This window comes from Panthera onca, chromosome A3, assembly GCF_046562875.1.
Source record: "Panthera onca isolate mPanOnc1 chromosome A3, mPanOnc1 haplotype 2, whole genome shotgun sequence".
Taxonomy (NCBI): domain Eukaryota; kingdom Metazoa; phylum Chordata; class Mammalia; order Carnivora; family Felidae; genus Panthera; species Panthera onca.
This window is the reverse complement of record NC_138341.1, coordinates 84,703,383-84,721,101: the sequence shown is the minus strand read 5'-3', so window position 1 is coordinate 84,721,101 and position 17,719 is coordinate 84,703,383. Positions and strand designations below refer to the sequence as shown.

Genomic DNA, 17,719 nt, shown 5'->3' with positions numbered 1-17,719 from the left:
TCCACTCCCACCAGCGGTGGGCGAGAGATCCGCTGCTCTAATCCTTATTAACATTTGGTATTCTTCCTCTTTTTGATTTTGGTCATTCTGGTGGTATGTACTTGAATCTCATTATGGTTTTAATTTGATTTCCCAGATTATTAATAAGTTGAGTATCTTTTCATGTACACTGGCCATTTGGATATTTTGTGAATGGGCTTTTCAAGGGTCTTGGTAATTTTTCCATTGCAATGTTCGTCTTTTCTTTTTTTTTTCAGTGTTTATTTTTGAGAGAGAGACACAGAGTGTGAGTTGTAGGGGGGTGCAGGGAGAGAGGGAAACACAGAATCTGAAGCAGGCTCCAGACTCCGAGCTGTCAGCACAGAGCCAGAGACGCTGGACTAGAACTCATGAACCAAAAGATAATAACCTGAGCCAAAGTCAGACACTTAACCGACTGAGCCACCCACGTGTCCTGTGTTTTTCATCTTTTCTTACTGTTTTGTAGGAGATACTTATATATTCTGGATGTGATCCTTTTTTATTCATATATATTGCAAATATCTTATACCACCCTGAGTTTGATTTTTCACTCTTTTTATGGTATCTTTGCATGGATAGAAGATTTTAATTTTAATGTAGTATAATTTTTGCAATATTTTCCTTTATAGTTGGTGCTGTCTATGTCGTATTTAAGAGAGCTTTGTTTATCTGAAGGCCATGAAAATATCCTTTTATACTGTCTTCTGGAAGCTTTATTGTTTTACCTTCCACGTTTAGATTTATAATCCACATGGCATTGATTTTTGCCTATGGTGTGAGGTTGGGATCAAATTTGTTTTTTCCTCCATGATATCTACTTACTCTGTACCATTAATGAAAAAGACTTCGTTGCCCTGTACTCTGAAGCAATCTGTTTGTCATAAATTAAGTACTCACTTATTTATAGAATGATCATATGACTTCCTCCTCCCCCCTTTATTCTTTTAGAATGTGAATTATTTAATAAATTTTTGAATGTTAATCCCATTTTGCATTTCTGGACTAAACCCAATGTACTTATGACATATTATTTATTTGAAGTATTGCAGCATGTTTTGATAATTTTTCCAACAATGAGTATGCCTGAAATTTACCTGTAATTTTTCTTTACCGTAATACCCTTGTCAGGTGCATTATCGAGGTTTAGCGGGCTCATAAAACGAGTTGGAGAGGCATCCTCTGTATATTCTTTAAAAAAATTAAAACATAAATAAGTCTAATCTAATATAGTTATTTACAATATATGTAGTTTGTCTTAAGTATATCATTAGGTTCTCCAGAGAAACAGAGCCAGTGAGTGTGTGTGTTTATTATAGGAATTGACAGCACAGTTACAGAGGCCAAGAAGTCCACAATCTACTGTCTGCAAGCTGGAGAACCAGGAAAGCTGATCATGTAACTCAGCCCAAGTCTGAAGGCCTGAGAATCACAGGGATGTGTGTGGAGGGCAATTGTGTAAGTTCTAGTTGGATTCTGAAGGCTTAAGAACCAGAAGCTCTGATGCCCAAGGGCAGGAGAAGGTGGATGTCCCAGCTGAGGCAAGGAGAAAATTCACCCTTCCTCTGCCTTTCTGTTCTATTCAGGCCCTCAGTGGATTGGATGATGCCTACTGGTGAGGGTGACCTTCTTTACTCATCCACTGATTGAAACGCTGGTCTCTTCCAGAAACATCCTCACAGACACATCCAGAAGTAATGTTTTACCAGGTATCTGGGAATCTCTTAGCCATGTCAAGTTGATGCATAAAAATAACCAGCACAGTAAGTATTCACCACAATGTTCTTTCATTCCAGGCTTCTGTAGATGTTAACTTAGACTTGCGGCAGGAGACTGGTTTTGTGTGAGTTTGCCTGGGGAAGAAAATGGAGGTTCCACTATCTTCTGGGAGTTTTCCGTGGGCACTGACAGCCTGCTCGTGTGCCCAGGGCCGAAATCTGTTATTCCATCTCAATCTTAGAACCCACGATCACAGCTCATCCTGGGTTTAAAGGAGGGCCTATGAGATGAGAAGCTTTTTGGACATATGACCAACATTCAGATAAAACACCTGCTCCCACCGAGAACCTTCAAAGCCAATTTCATCTGCTTTTGGCCCCTTCAGGTACTGTTCCATGGAGGGTTTTTTTTTTTTTTTAATTTTAATCTCCTTCAAAACTGTATATCTCATACCTGACCCCATCTCTCCATTCCTACTTGCTATTGTCCAAGTTCAAGGCCTTATCACCTCTTGCTTGGACTATGGCACTTGTGGGGCACCTAGTGTCCATTTCATCCCCTTTCCAGCCGTCCAAGTGCTCACTCTAAAATGGGCAGCTGGCCTCTAAGTCCATGTTGAAAACTGCTCCGTGGCTTTCCATTGCTCTATGAGGGGAAGTCCAGGCTCATGAACATGGCACACGACTTCTCCTATGACCTGGCTTTTGCTTGCCTCTCCAGCAGCTCTCTTCTCCTCTTCAGTCTTTGCCTCACACTCCGGCAGCTCTGTCTGCTGCAGTTCCCAGTGTTTCCCCAGGGTTCTTTGTGTCCCAGCTTTTGTGTATGCTGATCTTGCCCCAGGGGATGGACTGTCCGTGTCTTTTGCCCGGGCAGTCCGTTCTTTAACAATCAACCCAAGCCAGAGACCCTTGATCCCACCCAGCTGGAGCTGCATGGTCTCCTTTTCATCCATGCCTCTGTCTCTGATTAGACTCTGAACTTCCTGAAGCCTGGGTCCAGATTTTAGTTATTCCTACATCTATAACTCTCTATGTGTTGGATGATAGCAGGTGTTCAATAAACACATACAGACTTAAACAGGAGGAACAGCACTTACTAGTTGACTGGTTTGGGTTTCATTTCTTCTTTTTTTTTTGGAAGCCCCAGATGGAATGAAATGGTCCAAATGCCATGAGTAGAAGGGAGGCAGGAAGGCAAAGGTTATGGAAAATCTGCAGATATCAATCTCTTCCTGAACGACTGATTGCGGTTCATCTGATTGAGACTCTTATGATGGAATTCGCTTTTTCTAGAATGGATTAGTAACAAGGATTTTCTATAAAGATAGATTTTTCCAGAGAAACAAATTTGAACACTTTCCTCCAAGAATTTAAATGAAAAAAAAAAATAATCCTACTTGAAAGGCAAATTGACCAATGTCCTTCCCCTTTTCTCTTATTAATAAAAGAGTTTACACAGAAACTCTATAAGAAATTGTGTAAGAGATTCACAAGGATCATTAAAGTCTCTACTAGACATTCACTTTCACTTTGTAAAATTGGCTATACCCTCAAAATGGTATCACGTAAAAATGGACTTTCTGGGGCTCTTATATATGAATGGGTTTTAGTTGCACAGTGGGGCCATTCATTTTATTTGGCCCATTTATTGCAAGTACATTCTAAATTTGGCCTTAATTATTTTTCCTTTCACAAAAATATTTTGTGGGATCTTTTTGAACCCTGACTACTTCCTTCTTGCCCCTTAAAACAGAATCCAGGAGTGTTATTTTTGTTCTCTTCTAATTAAAATAATTGCTTGGTTCCTTTTAACTAGATTCATGCAGTTATTAGCCTAATACATGGATGGGTGCCATGGGGTGCTTGAGAAACAAAATGAAAAGTGATCATGTAGCTTCACATGAAAAAGATTCTGTGGTGCCAAGGAGTATTATTCCTTTCAGCCGGCATCTTATAAGGCCCTTTAGTAAACCTTGTCCCCCACCCCCCCAGACCCTTACTAAAAGACTATTAAGTGAAAGAATGCTTCTATTTTCTCTATTAGGTAGACAGTGAACTCGGTACAATTTGAAGAGGGGCACTTGATATGCCGGGTATGGCACAAAGACTGGGGGTCTGGTTTTAATCTCTGCCCCTGCTTTGTCTTACAGAGTAGCTGCAATTGAAGGATAAATGCTCCATGCCAGTTGGTGTTTGTTCAGAGGACACTGGAAGAAGAGGGACAAAGGTGGCCTGGATGTATGTGTTCATCAAGGGTTGTCAGGACCCTGTTTCTAAAAGGAGGTTTTAAAATAATGTTTTTGACATCGAGATGGCTCTGGAAGTTGATGTCGTCCAACAGTTTGGCAAACGAAGGAAGGAGGCCTGCGGGCTAAAGCTGACGTGTTGCCTGTTTTTTGTAAATAAAGATTTATTGAAACACAGGCACGCCCATTTGTTGACGGATTGCCTGCTGCTGCTTTTGCACTAGAACACGGAGTAGTAGCGACAGTGACCACATGGCCTACAGAACCGAAAGGATTGACTGTGGTTCTTTACAGAGAAAGGGTGCTGGCTCTTGATGTAGTCTATCCAATTCGCTGAGTATCTTCTAAATAGCTTCTCCATGCTGACAAATGTATTCATAGGCATTCGGATAGCAGCTCTCATCTGATGAAATGCTGAGGGCCTTTGGGAATGTGCTGATGTAATGGGTGTTCAGTACTGGGCGTATGGACAGCAGGAAGTGACACAGATTTGGGGCCGGAAGTCATGGTTGAGAAAAGACTCTGTCATTATTGTCTCAGTGGCAAGTCACTGATCACGGCTGGGCTCTTCCTTTGTCTGCTACATGGAGGAGAAGGTGCTGAAACTTCTGGCTTGGAGTTCACTTTTATTAACTACTTCAAGACCTTATGGAGGTCAACATTATGGAGGTCTGCCTCCAGGCCAAAAGTTGGGCACCCTTTGCCACTAATGGGTCATTGAGTGGGTCAAGTGAGAGAATGTGAGTCTCTAAACTGTAAGATGCTGTATTTATGACATATGAAAACATCAGGGTAAGTGTTATTTCTGTTTGGCTTGTGAAGACACAAGACAGATAGCCTACCCCAGGTCAAGTGCTAAGCCATTAGAGGAGCTGGAAGCTAGGTTTCCTGATTTAAGTCACCGTTCTTTACAGCATACCATATGCTATTTTAAAAAAGTTTACTTTATTTGAGAGATGGAGAAAGTGCAAGTCGGGGAGGGGCGGAGAGAGAGGGAGAGAGAGAGAACCCCAGGCAGGATCCTCAAATCAGTGCGGAGCCCAACTCAGAGCTTGAACCCACGAACTGTGAGATCATGACCTGAGCCGAAGTTGGACGCTTAACTGAGCCTCCCAGACGCCCCTACCATATGCTTCTTTACAGCATGTTTCTTTCCATGGCTTCAGAAAGGCTCAGTTCTTTTGTTCATTCATTCATTCATTCATTCACTCACTACTGAATATTATTTAAAAGCCTGCTATGAATGGAAAAGGAGCTGAATTTTTCAGGGAGAGTGAGGACTATGTAAAGAAAAGTTGGAAGACTCTTAGAATGATTTTGTTCCTAAATCGTTGTGATGAGAATCCTCCAGAAGGATACAGATTCTTCTCTCGATTTCCTCTGTCCTGCCCAACGGGCTGGCCCTTAGTTGTGATATGGAGAACAAAAGAGTAGATGGGTTGGAAAAGGAAGAGCAATCCTGTCATTCAACAGCCTGACATGTTCTTTTATGGTGTGTGTGCGTGTGTACGTGTGTGTGTACTATTTATGTGTGTGTATATACCATGAAAGCAAAGAGAGAGATGCTGAAATGTTGATAGCAGATTGTACCAGCAACTAAAGGATGCAGACCATCTAGGTTTGGAAGATTTGCAAGTTAAGATTTTGTATATAAAGTCCAAGGGCCTCCAGATCAGAGGAATTTTCAAATACGAATTGTCCAATTAAGTGACATAAATTAAACATGCCAGATGTGGACTTATTTTACCACACTGTTTAAATACAGCCTTCATTCAGATTGTATTCATTCAATGATGTGTCCTGTAATTTTTGAAATGATGATTATCAAACGTGCCCAGAGGAAGCAGCTTCCACCAAAATACTAAGTTTGCCTTGTCATGGTCAGAGAAGTGAAATTCTTGAAAGTTTCTGTTTTTGATACTTGCTATTTTAACAGGGAAATTTGCCAATATTTTCTTAATATCCAGTGTTGTGGGCTACTTGTTTTTTGTTTTTTTTCAAGGTTGATCTGCGAGCCTAAGTCTATGGTTCTCTGAAGCAAAGGTGCCAGTGAAGTTGCTTCATAAAAAAAAAACAAACCTTCCAGAATCTTCCATTGGAGAATTGTCACCTGCAAAGACCTCTGACAGGTACAGTAGAAAATTTTGCCTTATTCTCCTCCCCCTCCCATCCCATAAGTCAGTCACAGCCCTGACAACTGAATTTGGCGGGGGGTGGTATTTGCTTCTGTAATTCATTAACGAAACCATATTACTTCTCAGATGGTCCCAGGACCCAGGCTGCTGCTCTTTTAAGAAACGTAATTTCGTTCAGCACACAAAAAACATATTCATAGCAGGTCTTAGTAGTGATACAGGTAACACTTTTCAGATAACTGTGAGAAATTTGTAAGCATTAACTAATTTATTTAACTTCCCTGTAATTGAGTGAATTTTCTTCCATTTGTGGTGGGAAAGCCCTTCCTTTTCTAATTCTAATCTTTTAGCAGGTGTTCTCCTGAATAATTGTCATTAGGGTGGAAATGTTTTGTAGAGGGGAAATAAATCTTTCAACACAGTGTAAAATCCCACCAGAATAGATGACCTCCGTTTCCTCTGTATAGCCTATTTTTAAGTGATTAAACAATGCTCTGGAAAAAAGTCACATTTCCTTGAAAACCATAGGAACCGTTCTCATATTACTGTAGCCGCCGTCACTACCACTAATGTGTGCCATGTTCCTGATGGTTTACATGTATTACTTTGAGTTCCCCAGGAAGGAGAACTTGAGGAAGAATTTCACGTGCTGTCTCTTTAGTGGAGAGGTCAGTCCCAGAATGGGACGGGTTTGGGAGAGTGGCGGTGAGGCTGAGATGAAAGGAGCAAATACAAGGGTGTGTAATTGATGTGGTCCCAACTTGGTGTGTGGCATAACTGATTGCTCAGTCCTTGGGAAGGTGGTAGGCTAAATATTGGCCTCCAGAGAAATGTCTTGTATCCTAATTCCTAGAACCTGTGAATGTTACCGACCGTGCCAAAGGCTTTGCAGATGTGACTAAGGGTCCTGAGGTGGAGCAATCACCTTGGGTTATCTGGGTAGGTCCTAAATCCGATTGTAAATGTCTTTATAAGATGGTGGCACAGGCAGAGGTAGATCTGACACACAGAGGAGAGGGCAGTGTGATCAGGGAGGCAGGAGTTAGAGTGATGGAGTCCCAAACGATCGCATGTGGGCGGTCACTGGAAGCTGGAATCCATGAGGAAGGGACCCTCCGGTGGGGCCTCTGGAAGCAGCACAGCCCCTACTGGCCCCTCGGCAGTACTGACCGCAGACTTCTGCAATAATCCACGTCTGTTGTTCTGAGCCATCACATTTGTGGCAATTTGTTATAGCAGCCACGGGAACCCAATACAGGCACTGTCCTCCCAGAGCATAAACCATTAGGTCTCAGGATGGACTAATAGAAGGAAGATGGCAAAAGAATTTGTTGGCTAGTGCCAACCACCGATTGGTGAACGGTTTTCCTCGTGGGACATTAACACCCCGTTACTACCCCCTCTCCCCTCTGGGCTGAGCATGGCTGGGAGCGGAGTTTCGCTGGAGTGTCTCATGCTTCATGGGTGATAGGGAAGCTCCGGGAAGGGAGGGCAGAGGCCAGCCAAGGGGACAGAAGAGGCTCCATTGGGTTGCACATGACGAAGTCTGTGGAGTGGAGGCAGGGGGAAGCAAATAGCTGCCAGTCCAGAGCAGTGTGGCCAAGTCGCCACCTGAAAGGTGGCACACAAGGGGATTTGAAGCAATGTTCTCCTTGGCCCTCCTCACAGGCGCACGAGGCACGGGTGATAGGATCTCGTCAGCATGCACTCATTCTCCGGTCTTGAATAGCATTCGCTTCTGGAGCTCACTGTCACTCAGGGCTGCACGTGTCACCTTCAAATGCGGTCACGGAAGTCCTTTCCGTCAGTTGGGTCAAAAGCCGCCTTCGCGGACTACACCACGAGTGGCTCTAGGTTTACTTCTTGATGCACATTAAAATAAGGATCATTCTTGCACGTGACAGCTCTCTGCAAATATTTGAAGACAGTTTTTTATCCTTTTCCCCCTTACCACGCAGAGCTCGCCCCACTTCTTCAACTCGGGCATAGGGAGGAGCTTTCTCTTTGTGGCTGGTGGCCACGCCCACCCCTCCTCGGGCCAGGTTTCAGTTTGTGCCCCCGTAGGGAAGCTCACAGAATGCCCCAGAACTTCAGGTATGGTCTTCTCGGGCATATGGGGTTCTTCCCTCCTTGGTTCTTACATCGTTTAATGTAGCCAGAGATTCTTGTTATTTCATTTTTTTGCCAAGCACGACAGTTTTTTTTTTTGGTTGTATTGAGCATAGTGTTGATCACAGCGCTTCTGACACTTGTTTGTGTACGGATGACCCTGGAAGTGTAGGTTAGTACCAAAGGTGCCCCAAGGGCTCCAAAGAATGAATCACTTTGCAAGTGGTGTTACTGTATGATCAAATCGTGGAGATCAGAGTGCCACCCCATGTCAAGGCATATAAACAGGCACAGTTTTGTGCAGCGTTGAGGTCAGTCAGTTGGGGATCCCTACAGGTCAGCACCAATTGGCCAGGTGAGATTGAAGGGCTCTCTCAGCCAACCTGCCCTGTTACCGGCCTCCCTCCTCAGAACAAGGAGCCAACCAACCAAATACAGTTCTGGAGAGGGAGGAAATCTACCCTGACAGAACAGGCAGCATTCTACTCGTGGTCCAATCCAAGACCCCAGCACCTTCTTGCAGGAAGATTACAATGGACTAAGAAAGCCAGTGGACAGGTGTTCTACATCCATTATCTGCCATGTTCACAGTAACCCTGCAAGGTAGATATTGCAGTCTTCAGGTTACAGATAGAGAAATTAAGGCTCAGTTCAAAGGAACTTTCCCAAGGTTTGAGCATAGCAGACCTAGGGTTGAGATTCAGGTGGGTCAGTCTTTCTGCTACACCGTGTGGTGGCTAAAGTGATTTTGAAGCTGTAGGAGAGGGAAGGGTGGGGGGTCTTTGGATCTCTGTAGGTGCACTGAGCCTTGAGCTGACCCTTCCAGGCCTCCCCAGAGGAGCTGGGTAGAACACGGTTGGCATTAAATGGCTAGTCTTTGTAAGTTCTCCCTCAGTGACTGGGTCTTCTAGTGTCATACACGTTAGGAAACATCTCCGCCATATTCTGGCCCAACCTCCACCATTCACAAATTCGGGACTTTCTTTGGCCCAACACCCATTCGCTAAGTGCCTTCTGGGTCTTTTGCACCAAGCCAAGATAGGGACAGAAGAACAGGGGCCCTTGGTTTAGGTCATGCAGGCTGAGAGTGCAGAAGTTTGGATGAAGGTCTCAACTGTCTAGGTCATTGATTCCAATCCTGCAGAGAAGCCAGTAACAGATTGGAGTAGGCGGATGCCTCCAGTGCTGGTGGGAAACGTAGGCCATGGTCCATCGTAGCCACTTCCTTCCCAGCCAGCTTTGTCCTGCTCACATGATATGGGATGCCCAGGGGACAGCTGCCATTGTTAAATAGCACTAAACAGGCTGGAGGCTAGGAAGAGCCTGGTTCTTTGACTGCATCTTTGTTTCGCCCTGTGCCCAATTTTTTAAAAAAGTTTTATTTTATTTATTTTTGAGAGTGGGGGACAGGGAGAGAGAGAAAGAGAGAGAATCCCAAGCAGGTTCCGTGCTGTCAGCGCAGAGCCCAACACGGGGCTTGGACCCACGAACCGTGAGATCATGACCTGAGCCGAAACCAAGAGTTGGATGCTTAACTGAATGAGCCACCCAGGTGCCCCCGTGCCCGACTTTTTTGTGTCTCACATTAAATTTCTATTTGGTCAAGCCTCTGTTGTTGGGTTTCTGTGATATCCTTCCAGACGCAAGCCTTACTGTTTTGTTACATTCTTGGGGGAACAGAAAGCCTTTAGGGCCCAGCTAAAGAGTGGAGATTACGAAGTCTGTGGGTACATTTCACAGTCTTGATGGTGGGGGAAAGGGCAGGGAGAAGGAGATCTATCCTTGGTCTCTTGACATCTGGTAGGAGCTGTAAGGGTGGAGCACAAGGGTGTCCAGAAGCTTGGGCAGAAGGCTTGTGAGGACCAAGGGCGGGGGGGGGAGGACTGAGTGACATATCAAAGGTTGCCTGAATAGACACATGACATCAAACACTGATGGCCTCTCCCTTACCATGTCTTAGAACTAAAGAATCCCCAGAACTTGGCCATGGCTTAGGCACAAGGGAGGCCCCAATTCTGATATATATATATATATATATATATATATATATATATATATATATATATAAAATATTTATTTTGAGAGACAGAGAGAGGGAGCATGAGCGAACACAGGGGAGGGGCTGAGGGAGATGTAGAGAGAGAATTCCAAGCAGGCTCCATGCTGAGCATGGGCTCAATTTCATGACCGTGAGATCATGACCTGAGTTGAAATCAAGAGTCGGATGCTTAACCGACTGAGCCACTCAGGTGCCCCCAGAACTTACATATTTTTAATACCTGAGCTGAGGACTGAGATTAGCACCGGCTCTGTGTTAGAATGGGCAGAACACATAGAAACCCTCTTCGCAAGGTCGAAATGGATGAGTCACACTGGATGAACCCAGGGGTCTGCCTGCCTCCACTCCTGCGTGGGGCGGGGGGGGCGCGACACCATACCCCTGAGCGGTGGCACGGGGCTGCTGGGGTTCCGAGTGTTTTGGGGGTCTCGAGCTGACCTCTGTGACGGGCTCCTTGTTCTCTCTTGTGATCCCTGAGGTGCTCCTTGGTGTCAGGACTTGTTTCCGTTCAGCGGGTAGATTCAGGATGGAGGTTCAGGGAGGGTGGGCCGAGAGAGGATGTTTGTCTCTCTGTCCTCACAGAAACGTTGCTCAAGACTGCTGAGGTGAAAGGGGGGAGAATTCAGCAAATTGGTTTTGATTTTGGAGATGATTATAATTAAGCTAAATCGTTTCCTGCCTTCTTTCAAGGCTACCACTTTTCCAACTTTCCGTTCAGTTCGGTTCAGCCGCAGCACTGGGGTTATTTGGTCCTCTCAGAGTTGGCTGTCTGGCTGTGGGCGCTTTTCCAGCCCCTAGTAACCATGTGACCTGGGGCAAGTCACTTTCATGTGTCGCCGTGTCATCTGTAAAACGGAGTGGACGACTGGACCCCCTCACAGGGTTGGGTGAGGGGTAAAGCCCTGGGAACGGGACTGACACGCAGCACACAGAGCATGCCGTGGGCTACTCATCGGGCTCAGGCTCCCTCACCTGAAGCCCCATCATTCCCTAGGCGACAGGGGGCACTGGCATCACTATGAAAAAGCTTCATCATCCGGTGCAAGTCTAATGCTTGCCTTCCGACAAGAGCGACGAGCTACAAGTTCACGTTTATAGCTTTGCCTAGGTGTCTACTGAGTAGCATTGCTTTTTGCGTTTTGTTGGAGAGGAGGTCATTGGCTTCAATTCGCTCCCTTGTGCTTCCTGGAAAGGTGGTGGCTTGATCACCGAAGGGACCCTTCTGCTCCACCCCCGTAGGGGCTTCCGAAGATTGCCAGGTTCTATCGAGGGGTTGAACTTCCCATCAGGAAGTCAAGTATGGTCGGAATAAATCTTTTAAAATGAAATCCCTGCTTGCATCATTTATGGTTACATCTTCTTTCCTTTGCTCGATCCTAATGGTTGCTCGAGTTTGGATGACGATCCCTGATTCCTCATCGCAGAAGCACCCCTCCCCGCCCCCACCGGGGGAGAGGGTTCTCCATGAAAGTTGGTTTCACTCTGTTGCTCAGAAGGGCTGTATTCCAATGAGCTCCTTCCCTTCATTCGTTATGCTGAAATCATATTTCTAGAGGACAGAGATGAATGCCTTGTACTTATCTGATGAAAATGCCTGTTGTTTTAAATCTATTCTCACAGACTTTTCCCCTCTGATGGACATTCAGCGACACAACACATTAAAAATTATATCTGTATCAGTGGTTCCTCTGTTGTCGTGACTGGCCTGTGCTTGGATCGAAGCGAGCGGCGCTAACCCAGGGGTCCCCTGTTCCTAGCGGAATGTATCGGACAATTCTGAAACAGTTGCCGCTTTGAAAAAAGCAAGATTGGGTTATATTTTTTATTGATTGGCTAGAAAAATCGCACAGTTGTGTAAACACCAAATATAAAAATTACATTAAAATGAAAAAGTACAAGGAAACACTATTTACCAAAGGTTTTTTACCCAAGTGGCAGTAATGGAGTGACCCATTGTTATGGGCAATTCGGCAGGTCTCTCTTCTAGGCCGTTTTCCAAATGTTTTTGCTGTTCAGCAGGGCCTGGGGATCAGGACTGAGTATAGTTTAGTCCTTGCCCACCGGCATCGTCAAAACCTCCGTTCATCTTTGAGTTCTGTGCCCCCCACTTTACCAAAAGAATAACGCTTCCCCCAGAATTACGCAAAAATCGACGGCAAAGTTAATTGAAATCCGGATCTCTTAATGTTTTTCTCTTTCCTAAGTGATGGCTTGCCTTCTGAAAAGTGAGGTTTAAGTCAAAAGACGGCTTTAATTGCAGATGAGTGAATTGGTAGGAGAGAGAAAGTGGAGGTAGAAAATTTTCCAAGAGACTGAAAGATAGTGTTTGCATTTAGGATTTCCTTTCCTTTCAAGTTTTACACTGGGGCCTAAGGAATGTTACCAGATGCGAAGAATGACCAGGGCCGCTGCTCCGTTGTCTCCTTCAAGGGCTGGAAATGCTTTGAAGGAGACCGGCCTCTTCCCTTTCCTCCCACGGGGCCAGAGAGAGCATGAGGGGCAAAAGAGAGCAGTGGAGGACTTCCTACCACCAGAAGGAGGTCAGCTTCTTTATTCTAAAGATTCTCCACCTTTCTGATGAGTGAGGTATTCATATCATAGGGATTCAGGCCTGTGATTTGGCTTAATGCCAGCAATACGTGTTATATTTAAAGCAGCTGATAATCTGCAAAGTAAACTCCTTCGCTGGATTCGCATGCCCATTTGGGGAGGCAAACGCAACTGGTATTTTAATCTCTACTTTGTGCAGGAAGACACTGAGACTCCAGTGGATTGGAATTTGTCCAAGATGACCCAACCAGCGAGGGGGACTCAGGTCTTTCGGCTTTTAGGGGAAGAGGTAGGGGGTCAAGGCCCAGGCATTTACCTTGATGGAGCTCCCGATGCCGGGGTAGACAAGGCTCATCATCAGCCACTAGGGACCCACACGGTGTCCCTATAGTGCCCTCACTTAGTGCCAGTCCTGCCACTGGGCTTTGCAATTCAGAATGCTGTTCTGACTCTCTTTGGTATCTTCCAAAATATTCAGACAAAGAACTCCAAAAGGCATCTGGTCAAGCTTTGCGAGGGGAGAAAACTTATCCTCCGATTCCCGAAGCCCTGAAGTCAGGGATTTGATTATGCTTATCATGATCTCAGCTTCCACCGCTCCAAATGTGATTAGTTTTGTAATTAGTTAATGTCATTACCTGTCATCAAATCCAGACAATGTTGGTCTCTCAAACCTCCCGTGGCACACAAACCCACAACCTGACATCTTTTCACTATTTAACACTGAGTTGCTTTAAGAATCCTGGCAACTCTCCCCTCTTTCCTAGACCACAGGTCTGAGAGTTAGGGGAAAGATGTATTTCTTGTGTTTCTTTAAGGCGATTTAAAATTCTTCGGTCCGCTTCCCAAAACTTTTCTTCACTCCAAGCAAAGCATAAATATAATCTTTTCAGCAAATCTTATACCCCACCGTATTTTCCTTCTTATGTATGTTGGCTATATTTTGCTTTGGGCGGAATGGCCAAAATAAGACCCAGTTTACCGTAGGGAAACACCCTGTTAAGAACTATTTTTACCTTATAGAAAATGCTGCTTGTCTTATTACTTACTTGCTACTAAATACTGGGCAAATGGTTTTCTTCTTTGCTTCGGTTCTACCATCTAACTGATATTCTCTGCATGCCTGTTGGGTGCAGGTACTTGGAATACAGCGGAGAACAGACTGGTGAAATCCCCGTCCTCTGGGAGCTAATGTTCCAGTGGAGAAAGGCAGAGAATAGGAACTGAATGTTTAAAAGTACAGTACGCAGTATGTGGGCTGGACATTTTCCGTTTGTCCCTCCAGACCCCCTCTTTCCCCTTTTCCACCCTGCTCTGTGGAGAATCCTGGGAAAGTAGGTCCCTAGGGGTGACATCAATGGCTTCTTTGCCAATAGGGTCTGGCTGGATCAGGAGCTGGAAACTGAGGCACAGGAGAGTGAGGTCAGGGTGCTGCTGACCGGTTAGTCCCTCCCGCTGGCCCTAGGGGGACACAATTGCTTTTCTGTGTGGCGGGAGTCACCCCCTCCCCAGTGCTGCTTCAAGCCTAGGGGTGATATCTGGTCGCCACAGTTTTGGTTTTCTTAACCCCAGTGACGCCTCTGTAAACAGACCCTTTGCTGGCCTCTCCTGAGTCACCCATTTGAATGAGCCCTCTGTTTCTCACCGGGACCCTGACTGGCACAGTAGGTTAAAAGGCAATGCCATGGAACAATGCCATTTCTCCCAGGCGCCCCCCCCCCCCCCCCCCCCCCCCGCCTCCGACCCTGTTCGTCAGCTACATCGCTTGCTGTCCTGTGCACACTTTTGGACTAAATGTCATCCGACTTCAGGCTGCAGTGCTCCCCTAGGACTCAGTTTCTCATCGATGGAGGCCACGTGATTCGTCCTCATTATACGTTGCAAAACAAGGGCACCTCCTCTACAGGCTCTGAAGATGGCGATTGTGTTCTGCGACCCTTGGTCAGCCCTCAGCACCTCGTGAAATGTGAGGGGGCCACACAGACTTGCTCATTCCTAGACGGGTTCAGCAAGCCCCCGCTAACCAACAGGAAAGTGCGGGTGCCTGAGATGTGGTCTTCGAGACCCTTCCCAGCCTTGCTTCCTGCCCCCACAGCCCTACCCCCTGCTCTGTGCCTGTGGGGGCAACTCGTGCATTTCTAGCTCACCATGTACTTTTATTCCTCTGTGATAGAGACCCGATTCAGGAGTCCTCTTAGAAGACTTTGCTGGTGGGGCGCCTGGGTGGTGCATTCGGTTAAGCGTCCGACTTCAGCCAGGTCATGATCTCGCGGTCTGTGAGTTCGAGCCCCGCGTCGGGCTCTGGGCTGATGGCTCGGAGCCTGGAGCCTGTTTCCGATTCTGTGTCTCCCTCTCTCTCTGCCCCTCCCCCGTTCATGCTCTGTCTCTCTCTGTCCCCCCCCCCCCCAAAAAAAAAAAAAACGTTGAAAAAAAAAAAAGAAGACTTTGCTGGTTTCATCATTTTACGGAAAGGGAGATGATTTGCTGGTTTCATCATTTTACGGAAAGGGAGATGATAGATAGGTTAGACAGATAGATGATAGATAGATAGATAGATAGATATTTAAAAGTTGTAATTTAATTAAATTTCCTAATTATGAAAAAGTTTCATGCTGACCATAGAGAACATAAAATACAAGTTAGAAAAATTCATCTTCCTATCACGTGTAGGTACCACAGACGTTTTGGATATATTCAAGAGGCTTCAACTCTAGCTTTGAGGGGAACACACTTATCCGTTGCCAGGCCATCCCTGTTGACCGACGCCTTCTTGTTTTCTAAAAACTTTTATAGATTCTTGGACTCTTTTGCCTGCCCGGTTCACGCTGGCCTGAACTGCCCACTTAAGCCAAACTAAGTATTTTCCTTGTCTGCATTGAAGCTTATTGCTTAGGTTTGGGGAGCGAATCCAGGCTCCGTGCTTGGTAGTTCATGGCATCCCCTTCTTCTTCAAAACAGGGTCCAAGGTTTCAGATGGCCTGGAGCGCTCCCCACGCTTGTGGGTGGTTTATATACTTATCACCTTCCTTCTGGAAACCCCTGAAGGATGCTGTCCGGTCAAGGAGCTTTTGCTCCTCTGTAACCTCCCCCCGGCTAGAGACTTCAGCGTGTGTTAAGGCCACATTAGGGCTTCCTGTGCAAAATGCCCTTGAAACCTGAAGTTCCCCATTTCTCTTGATAAAAGTGAGGTGGAAAGACGAAAAGCATAACAACTTTGTTACCTGATGGCACTTATTAGCTTTCCTCAGAAAGAGTACTGACAAATTTCATGCGGATTTAAAAGTTATACTCTGGGGGAATTTGTCAACTCAAGCCACTGACTGAATGCCATTCATATGTTCCGTTTTTGTTTTGTTTTGTTTTGTTTTTAGTCTGAAATAGGATAGTGCACTCAAGAATCATTCAATATAAGTTTTAGTTTAAAATTCCCAGTTTCCAGCAGCCTATTCAATACACACACACACACACACACACACACATACACACACACACACACACACGCAGCAGTCTGGCTAAAAAATATCCTCAGGAAACCAGCCTGGAAGAACAGAGGGTGAAACATGAATGAGCTATTTAGCTTTTCTTGGAAAATGGCATAATTCTCAGAGGGACCAAAGCCCAAGCATTCCCCAGATTTTTGTCAGGCACATGTACCAGTCCACAAAATGCTGGAACCCCAAACACAGAATCTGGATTCATTTCAATTTCAGTAATTCAGGTGTTTGTGGCATAGAATAAACACCACCCAGAAGGCAGCAATCCTGAGTTACCAGAAGTTCCAGCGTGCAATATAATTTTAGGCAACATTTTCAGCTTCTTCTACAGAGGGGATAGTTAAGTTAGTCATTCAGTTCGCATAAGCAGAATGTTTTACTATTTGAAAAAGAAATCCCAAATCAACCAGTGTTTGGGACTAATATGGCTGAATTAATTTATTTTTCTAAGGTCATGTAGATCAGGCTTCAATCTGCTGGTGTCTTTACTTCGGCAAGTCGGTAGAGTATCCATTGAATGGATGTGACAAAGTCCTGTTGTGTTAGATGTTGTGAGCTGGGACTTGACGTGATATCTGCTGCTTCTGGGGGAGCTTGCAACCCAGCCGGCGAGACCAGACAATTCTTATGAAACAATCAGTGGGTAGCACAAGGCATTAAATAAAAAGTGTGAACAAGTATGGGACAGGAATCGAGAGGAGAGAGTGAGACAGAGTGGACTAGACTGTTTCCGGAAGGCTGGAGGCCACAGGGGATAGGCTGGAGGGATTTGTATAGGTTGAAGGGGAGAGATGGTTTATTGGGCTGGGATTTAGCAAGAGAAAAGCCACTGCTTGCAAGAAAAATAAATTGAACATCCACATGCCAGGTATTTCTTAAAAAGAACTAAGATCTTAACGTTCACGAGCTAATTCTAATAATAACCGCAAGACAAGGTATTTTAGCCCCGATTTTGGGCATGAGCAGGATGACTTTTTTTTTTTTAATTTTTTTTTTTAACGTTTTTATTTATTTTTGAGACAGAGAGAGACAGAGCATGAATGGGGGAGGGTCAGAGAGAGGGAGACACAGAATCTGAAACAGGCTCCGGGCTCTGAGCTGTCAGCACAGGGGCCCGATGTGGGGCTCAAACTCACGGACCGCGAGATCGTGACCTGAGCCGAAGTCGGCGCTCAACCGACTGAGCCACCCAGGCGCCCCAGGATGACTTTTAAAGATACTAAAAAATTTGCTCAAGATCACCTTGAAGGAAGCTGCTAACCTAGGAGTGTCTTGGGTACAGCAAAGAGGTCTGCCTGTTTATTTCCCTGGCTTCAGATTAGAGCAGGAGGCACTCTGGTCAACTGCGTTTTGCACGTCCTGGCACAACGAGTGAAGACATGGATGGGAA

The 17,719-nt window shown here is 45.4% G+C and overlaps 1 long non-coding RNA gene across 1 annotated transcript in view; it reads left to right on the top strand.

Annotated features, from left to right (window-relative positions):
- The window catches only part of LOC132663505 (uncharacterized), a 99,261-nt gene that overhangs the window by 43,940 nt on the left and 37,602 nt on the right, over positions 1–17,719 (top strand). The window contains exons 3-6 of the long non-coding RNA XR_009603085.3: positions 1,605–1,727; positions 1,815–2,122; positions 3,887–3,974; positions 5,985–6,111. This is a non-coding gene — a long non-coding RNA (uncharacterized LOC132663505). The remainder of the gene's footprint in view (positions 1–1,604; positions 1,728–1,814; positions 2,123–3,886; positions 3,975–5,984; positions 6,112–17,719) is intronic.